Source organism: Aethalodelphis obliquidens, unplaced genomic scaffold (genome assembly GCF_003676395.1).
Source record: "Aethalodelphis obliquidens isolate GAN/ISIS:26980383/991018 unplaced genomic scaffold, ASM367639v1 scaffold25, whole genome shotgun sequence".
NCBI classification, from domain to species: Eukaryota; Metazoa; Chordata; class Mammalia; order Artiodactyla; family Delphinidae; genus Aethalodelphis; species Aethalodelphis obliquidens.
In genome coordinates, this window is record NW_020837969.1 from 19,159,817 (window position 1) to 19,169,069 (window position 9,253).

Consider the following 9,253-nt stretch of genomic DNA (forward strand, 5'->3'; position numbering starts at 1 on the left):
TCCAGGTAAGCAGCTATCACGGTGACTCTCCCGGTTCACCTGTCTCTCCAGATTTAGGAGTGACTAACTGTCCTGCAACCACAGTTTTCTGATGTGTCCAATAAAAGTCACTGATTTTTAGTTTGTTAGAGTTTTCTTATTTTAAGGGTGGGAGTGACAACTTCCAAGCTCTTGCCATGTTGTAGCTGAAACCATATATCCCTGGATTTACTTTTTTTTTTTTTTTTTTTTTTGCGGTACGTGGACCTCTCACTGTTGTGGCCTCTCCCGTTGCGGAGCACAGGCTCCGGACGCGCAGGCTCAGCGGCCATGGCTCACGGGCCCAGCCGCTCCGCGGCATGTGGGATCCTCCCGGACCGGACACGAACCCGTGTCCCCTGCATCGGCAGGCGGGCTCTCAACCACTGTGCCACCAGGGAAGGCCTACTGTTCTTTATTCAACACTATTACCCAGAGTAAAAGCCTAAGTCTGCACAATGGCCGAAAGTGCCTATTAGCTCTCTGATCTCACCTCCTTGTTCTCTTCCCCTCATAACTTCCCTCTGTCTATGGCTTTCTTGCTGTTTCTTGAACACATTAGGTGTGCTCTCATTGTAGAACTTTTGTACTGGCTATTCCTTCTGCCTGAACTATTTTTTATTCCTAATAAATGCATGTGTAACTCTCTTGCCTCCTTCATCTCAATTAGACCTACCTTGACCACCTTGTTTAATTTCTAACTTGCCCTCCCCTTGTTTTCTTTATCCCTGTTAATCCAATCTTCTTTCTTTTCTCCTGAGTCACTTTCCATGCTAACATGCTAATAATTTACTCATTTATATTTTAAAATTATTTATTGTCTATTGTCTCCTGCTAGAATGTAAGTTTGAGGAAGGTGGTATCTTTCCAGATTTTGTCCCATGATAGAACCAGAGCATCTAGAGCCCTGTAGGTGCTTGCTACACTGTGGTTGAATGAAGGAATGATCAAGCCTTTATACTGTGCTAATTCTATGTCCCAGGCACTGTGCTAGGCAAAATGATGATGAATTAGACATAGGTCTTGCACTTGATAAAGAGACCAGTGAAAGACATGACACTGGTAGTAAAAAGGAATATGGTTTGGAGAGTGTTGAGCAAAAAATGATGCATATCTAAACTAGAGCTATGGCAGTGGAAATGATTTAAGGATAAAATTTGGAGAAATATAGGAAAAACTAAAGAAGTTTTGGCAATTGATTGGATGGTAGAGCATGAAGGAGAAACATGTAAAAATAATTCAGATATTTCTAAATTGTGATTAGCAATGCGGGGAAATAAACACACGTAGGAAATGAATATATAGACTCAATTATATATATGTTAAATATAAGATTCTGGTGGTATGTTCAGGGGTTGATGTTAAATATGATATAAATGGAGAGCATGAGAGAAAGATCTGAGCTGCAGATGTAAATCTGAGGGTCATTACTATTTTGGATATTTTCAGAGATGGGGAAAGTGAAGTGGATCTAGATGAGCGGAGAGGACACTGAGAACAGCAGTTTGAAAGGAGAAGAAAGACTTATGAAGGAGAGAATGGCAAGATGAGCCTGGAAAGGTAAGAGAAAAATCAAAGAAGAAAGGTTTAGGCAAGGAGCAGGAAATAGTGACAGCGTTTGCAGAGACATGCACACACCATGCAGAGATTAAATGACAGTACATTATCTGAAATATATCAACTTAGAACTTATATATCCCAGTTTAAAAATAGATGTGTTTGAAAGACATGTGTGCCTATGATTTTGGGAGGAAAGAGTTTTAGTAGCATATGATTGATTGCAGTTCAGAAAATTCAGTCATAAAAGCTCCATGTACTCTTTGCTATATTGCAATATCATGCAGTGCTTATTATTTAATTTGGAAAGATTCTAGAAAGGATATGTTTTCATGAGCTGTTGGTTGATGGATTTATAGTGTGAAGAGTGCATCTTTCTATTTGATAGAAAACATATCTATATGCGCTTTAGGTATATGCAAATGTGTATGTACAGGTCTTTTATCTATACATAGAGAAATGAGTGCCACTGAGGGTGATTCAGTTATTGTGTTTAATACAGTGTGATACTAGTTTCCTGGAGGAATTTGCCAGCCTTAATAATGAGGCGTATTGCTCTGAATGTTTAGTATGAATGTGAAATATTGATTATCTTTATTTCCTTGGACATTTAAAAGCTTTTCATGAAGAAAGGTAGTATGCCTTTACTGAACATTATAATGTATATCTTTATGAGTGTCAATATTTATATGTTAAACTTCATTATGTGGAGGCTCCATAAAAATACCTTATGCTTCTGGCATCTGGATTTTCACTTAATTTGTGGCTGTTTTCTCCATGTATATTACTGACTGAGAGGATAATAACGGGAAGAACACATATTGTTAATATTTCTTATTCTGTCATTGGAGAGATTCTAATCCTGGCTTTGGTGCTTTCTGCTTTAGATAATTCTATTTATGTATGCATCTGCGTTTTTTTTTTGTTTGTTTGTTTTTTTATAAAAGGAAGGTTTGCCAACATTGTCTTTATGGTCTCTGTCCAGTTTTTTAAAATTTTATGCTTCTACAAGATGGTATGCAGAAAAGTCAAAGGCGTTAAGTGTTCCTTTTGTGCTTTGTTATGAACATTCCTCCAATAATTTGCTGGAACACACAGTGTCTGGAGATGAATGTTTGGAATAATTTGTTTTGTTTGCCTTGACCATTCTATTTCTGACCTAACGGGTTGTTTAACTATTAGGAGGTGTTCCCATTAGAGGCTTTTACTTTGGCAAAGGGCTGGCTTTTGTTAATAGTCGCAGGGCTTTTTTACTAGATCTGAGACAATGTTAAGAGCTCAGGGCCTGAGAGGTAGATGGTTCTCAATGAGTGTTTGTGAAGGAATACACCAGTGGGTGGGTGGACCTATGGGGTGTGATGAGCACAGGAGCGAATAAATATGCCACCTGCATTGACCTCCCAAACCTATGAATTTCTTTATAGTTTAACAACATATATTTATGTAATTAAATAATATTAACCATATTAATATCTTATTCAGTTTTACATTTTTGCACTTAAGTCTATGGAACTAGACTCTGAATGCATGTATGTATACATTAATTTCAGTGTTAATGTAATTGTGTGTTATTCTGTATTTTTTTTTGGTTACAACCAACAAGTGTGTAAAATATTCCCTAGAGTCTTGTGTTAGAGAATGCCAGCGCTCACACAGCTCCTTTCCAGCCACATAGCAATACTGCACTTCCCAGGCTCCTCCGCAGTTAGGCAGGGCTATGGGACCACATTCTGGTCAATGCAGTGTGAACAGAAGTGGTGTACACCATTTCCTGGCTTATTCCCAGGAGTCTCCCCAATGCCCATCCCTTTTCCTTAACTCCTAGCCGGAAACACCTAAAATGTGGTATTGGCTTATCCATGACAAGGGATCAGATATCAGACACTTAAAGCCTGGAGAGCCCTGTTATAGCAGGTAAAAATCTGGTAAGACTGTTGCCAGTGATAGTCTGGAAGGCAGATCTACTGAGCTTTCAGCTCAAGAGGAAAAAGTTGGAAAAATGTTTGTAGTGTGCATTCACTAAAATTAGCTGCCTTTGGCAAAGTATTGTAAGGAAGAGATGTAAGGAATAGAGACAGTCTAGAAATTTAAGGCACCAAAAAGAAATATCAACTGCCCTGAGGCCCCACAAAGTAAGAGATAAAAATTTTAAGAAGCTTTGTGTGGCAAAGGGTCAGCAAAATTTTTCAGTTTAATAAACTTGAACAGCTTTGTGGCAAAACTCAGATTAAGGGTGGTCTTCCGGCCAAGTCTACTGTCCCTATGTCATCATGTAAGTCACCCATTAGTTTAACAAAGGGGACACTAAGAAGGAAGCAAAGATGTAATGCACATCTGAGAGTTTTATCTTGGAAAGAAATTTGGATGTGGTCACGGACACATGAAATTAAACGGAAGGAAATAGATTGTAAGCCTACTAATAATTTGAGGGAATTTCACTGCCAAAGAAACAACCTTTAATATTGGATGTTCCAACTGCAAAACAACTGAGATTTTGTTACATGTTGAATTGTGTCCCCTCCAAGATTCACATGTTGGAACTCTAGCCCCCAGTACCTCAACATGTGATTGTATTTGGAGATAGAGCCCTTAAAGAGGTGATTAGGTTAAGATGAGGTCATTTGGTGGGCCCTAGCCCAATCTGACCGAGACCTTATAATGATAAGAAATTGGGACACACAAAGAGACATAAGGATACACACATGCATATGAAGACACAGTGGGCAGGCAGCCCACTGCAGGTCAAGGAGAGATGTCTGGAGCAGATCTTTCCCTCACATCTCTCAGAAGAAACCAAAATGCTGACACCTTGATCTGACACCTTGATCTCAAACTTCTAGCCTCCAGAACTGTGAGAAAATACATTTATTTAGCTACCAGTGGGTGATACCTTGTTATGGTAGCTCTAGAAAATGAATACAGCTCCCAAATTATCTCCAGCAGGAAGTGGCTTGCAAAAGTGTCCCAGCCCTTAAGGAGAGCTTACTCCTCAGCACCCTTATCAGATGTGGACAAGAAGAATGATAAATGCGGAATAAACTCCTAGGGTGTGCAGACAAAACAACTTATAAAATATATTTAAAAAATGTATTTTTGTGAAATTAGTTTTTAATGAAGATATAGAAAATTTGTATTTTGCTTCCAGGTCAGAAAAACAGGTAGAAGAATAGGTTTACAACTTTACCATATGATTAAGAACAATACAGTAACAAAGAATTATGAAAGTGATTATAACATGAGCTACAATTTACCTTAGACGGAGACTGCTTCTAAAATGGATTATTGAAAGAAAAATCTAGAAGGGTGTTTCATTCTGTCTTTAATGTTCAGACCTCTAGTCAACATGCATTTTATCCATATGTACTTTACAAATCAAAACAAAAATAATCACAGATAAAAATTGTCTTTATTCTCTAGATGGAAGAAATTAACATGCCCAGTTATGTTTTTAGGGAATTTTGCCCTTTCAAACATACATTTCCAAATGCATCAACTTTGAAAAATAAGGATGTTTGCAATCTTTATTATGACTACATTCTGAGGAGCATCAGGAAAACAAGCCAAATCTTGAAGTATTCAAAGAGGAAGGTGACTGCATTCAGAGCAGGAAGTTTAAGGAAAAAGCTAAGGACCCCGCGTTTGGGAAGGAACCTTCTTGTCTAAAAGTCATTGCCAAGCATATGAAATTTTATTTGCAATTAGGGCAAAGATAGATATTCCTGGGCTCTTTAGAAAACCTCTTGTCATGATGACATATGGCATTAGTCAGGCTGCGGCTTACGGAGAATTACTCTCAGTCCAATATCAAGAGTACATCAGTTTATGTAACGAAATTGTCACGCATAACTAAGCTTTTAAAAACCTCAAATACGTGCTCCCTAACTGGGTCCTCTCAGCAGTCATAAATGGGTAGACTGTGAAAAGAACCCAGGCGGTATCATGCTGCATGGGCTTCGATGTTGCTATGGCTGATTAAGCAGTTTGGGGACCACTTGATGTAAGCATAGTTTGTCATCCAAGATAGATGATTCCAGCTAACTCACGGCTGCATAAGCCTCCACTTTGCCTTCCTGCTTTATTTTAAGCAAGTTAACGACAGTTTTAAACACTACAGAATTGTACTTATTTATTAATTTTTAATGTTTTCATTCTGTGTTCTTGGAGAACTTTAAAGTATTTCATATACAATAAGAATGTTAACAATGATCAAAAGACCAAAATTCTCCTTGGAGAAAATTGTCAAAATTTTAAAGATCCATGACAACACTACATATTGATGGTAATAGGAAACTGATTGCCAAAAGATACTAGTAAAATTCAACTTTGGAAAGTCTTTGGACCCTACCCCTTCTGCAAAAGTAAGAAAGAATTGAAAAAAAAACTCAATCAAAATCTTATTATTTAGGGATACCATATTGTTTAGAAATCAACTTTATAGCTAGGTAATTCCTTAAGGTACATATCATAAGAGATTAAATTATTAAATATAATTCCATTCATTTAATCTTTATTTTATTTTGTTTAGTGCAGGCATGGGAATAAAAAGAGAAGAAATTTCACATTAACTAATTTCCTAAAAACAGGTTTCAAAGAACAATTGTATGCCAACAAACAACAGAAAAAACAATAATGTTCTATTTTATGGTATTATTCTTTGTTATTCTCAGAATAGGAAAAATTCCAAACTAGAAGTTAATTGAAAGTAAGGGACTTGTTTTAGAATTTAATCACCCTAAGTATTTTCTACCAGATTCCTTAGTATTTTTTTTTTTTCTGCTCCAAAATTACTCCATCCAAGGCCGATGCTACTTTCAGTTCCTCCTGGCTATTCAGATCATTTTTTTAGAATCAATTACTGTTTTACTCAATCTCTCACCAAATCCATGGCCCTGTCCCTCATATGTCTCCATTTCTTGTTAGAGTGATGCCAGTAGAACACGTCGAAAGACTGACAGTTCATAAAGATTTTATTGTAGGTATTATATTGGTTTATCACTGTGTATATGGCGATGGCCTAAGAGTCTCAGGTTCTTCTGCTGGAATAAAAAATATTTTCAGAAAAGTCACTTTCCGTCCAAAGGGTTAGTTTAAAAAATTAATATTAAGCCTGTTTATAGAGATTAGTTTTGCTAAAGAATTGAGCTCTTGAAATTAAATGAACTAACTTATACAGTCAATATACATAATGAAAGCCAAAGGCTTTCCTTTTTTTCCTAATAGTAAAAGATTTTGGGTCTGAGGGTGAAGGTTGCAATTTAACAGATTCTGCAGTTGTATTTTATTTGGTGTGTGGTTATAATTTTAGGGTTCACTGTCTCTGACCTTTTAAAGCTTCTATGTAAACTGATAATCATTTCTGATGGGAAAGTGCACTGAGGATCAACAGTGCCTTTGGGTTGAAGAGTTCGACATCCTTCTTCCCCATTTATTTGTGTTTATATAATAGTAATGTGATATTCTTTGGTGCTGGCATGTTTCTCTTTTGTTTTAATTATTACTGTATTATAGTGTTAACTGCTATGCATTTGTTGTGAACTTTAATTCAAGTTTTGATCAGGCTTTTTTTTTTCGGTAGATTTGTTATGTTTCTAATTCTTATATGCCATATGAAGTTTAACACTGATGTGGGTTGTTTTTAAAATTTCCAACTATAATTACCAATGTTCATGACTCTGAGCTGCCATAAATAATGGTTTGGGGGATGCTTTTAAAACTGTTAGCATTAATCACAAATCTCTAAATTCTGCAAAGAAAATTCTCCATTATCTTTGATAAACTAATCTATGCTATACAAAGCATGTGTATTCTCATGACTGAGGTACTTTTAAAATCATATGTGGCTAAATAATTAAGTATAATTTTAACTAAATATATGCAGTTGCCTGTAGTTTTCGCCATTAAATCTAAAAGGAATGGGAGATGTGTTCCCAGTTTCGATTTTTTAGTAGCTTTAATTCTATATTCTGGCTTCTTGTTTATGGCCAAAAGCCATAAACAGGCATGTCTTTGTCCTCTTATTCTCTTTATCCTTTGCTTTCTCTTGTTGTCTGAGCTAATCCTATTTTTCTTTTCCTTTTTTTTTTTGAAGAAAATTTTGAGTAGGAACATGACCTAGGTTGAAGTTGAGCAGAAATTATTGTAACATAATTTCAACATTGATTTTTTTTAAATAAAAAATATACATCTATGTTATAATAAAGGTTATCATTTGTGGGAAGAGCCAAAGGATATCCTTTCCACTACATCACACTATTAAATGCTAATAGCTCGTTTAATTTATTATTCCTCATCTATTCACATAAAAACAGTTGCATTTCTTATATAAGAATAAAAACAACCAAGTATTTTATATTTTCTGAATTTTCTAGTGCATATTTTTAAAACATCATGGAGTGAAGAGTAACATTTTTGAGAAATAAACCTTTTCTGTGACAAGTGTCTAGATCATATGAATACAAATGCTAATCACTAGAAGCTAACTGGGGCAACTATGTAAATAAGTTATTACTCTCTTAATGAATCAACACATTACTTATCCCTTTAATAATTACAGAAAATGGAAATAAAATATGATCTTACTATGTAGTACACTAAGATACACAAAATATAAAGCATTAAAATTTTAAATTTGGCTCGAGATTTGGGAGAGGGGAATATAAAGGCCTATAAAATTGAAAATTGTAGAAGGGTTTTTCAGGCATATATGATGAATAAAAATTATATTGTCTATTAGAAAAAAAGGAATCTTTCTGTTTCCCACTTGTGTAAATTAGTTAAAATAAAGAAGCTCCTAATGGCTTGTGTACATTTCCTTTGAAACCTTATGATAGAAGGGGACATTGATGAATGTGTCCGAGGATGAGTGATCCTGAAATGTAACATCTCATGACCTGCAGGTGTTTCCAAACTGCCTTCCCCCTGCTTGGGGGTTGTAATTGCTATTTGCAGTTTGCCTGTGAATTATACATCTTTGCTAAAATTGAATCTTGCTTCTTCTACATACCCTGCCATGTGCCAACTTGATCTCCTGGAGCAGCCATGGGTAGCTGTTCTTCATCTTAATATTGTGATTTCAGGACATCTAGATAATATTCTTTAACTCAGTTCGCTTCTCCATCTTTCCATTGCCTTATTTCAAATTTATTTAAAGTTATTTCATTTTCTTACATTGTCTCCCTTAATCACATGCCAGTTGAAGTGGAATCGGGTCCTGATTGCTTTGAAAGTTATATAAATATGTTTCAGAAAACCATATTTTGTGATCAATTTCATTTTTTAATTTTAGGAGTATTTAGCTTAATGAATTTGCATGGGAATTCATGAAATAGTAAAAGACTTGAAGTCTCTTGCTTTGTAGACATTTAATTAGACTCAAATTTGGAAGTGATTTCGGAAATCACTTATAGTCTCTGTAGCTCATATAATGTCAGTCTGGTCAACATCAAATGTTGGATATGGTTTCATATTACTACAGATTTATTAGGGCTTCCCTGGTGGCGCAGTGGTCGAGAGTCCGCCTGCGGATGCGGGAGACACGGGTCGTGCCCTGGTCTGGGAAGATCCCACATGCCGCGGAGCGGCTGGGCCCGTGAGCCATGGCCTCTGAGCCTGCGCGTCCGGAGCCTGTGCTGCGCAACGGGAGAGGCCACAACAGTGAGAGGCCCGCGTACCGCAAAAA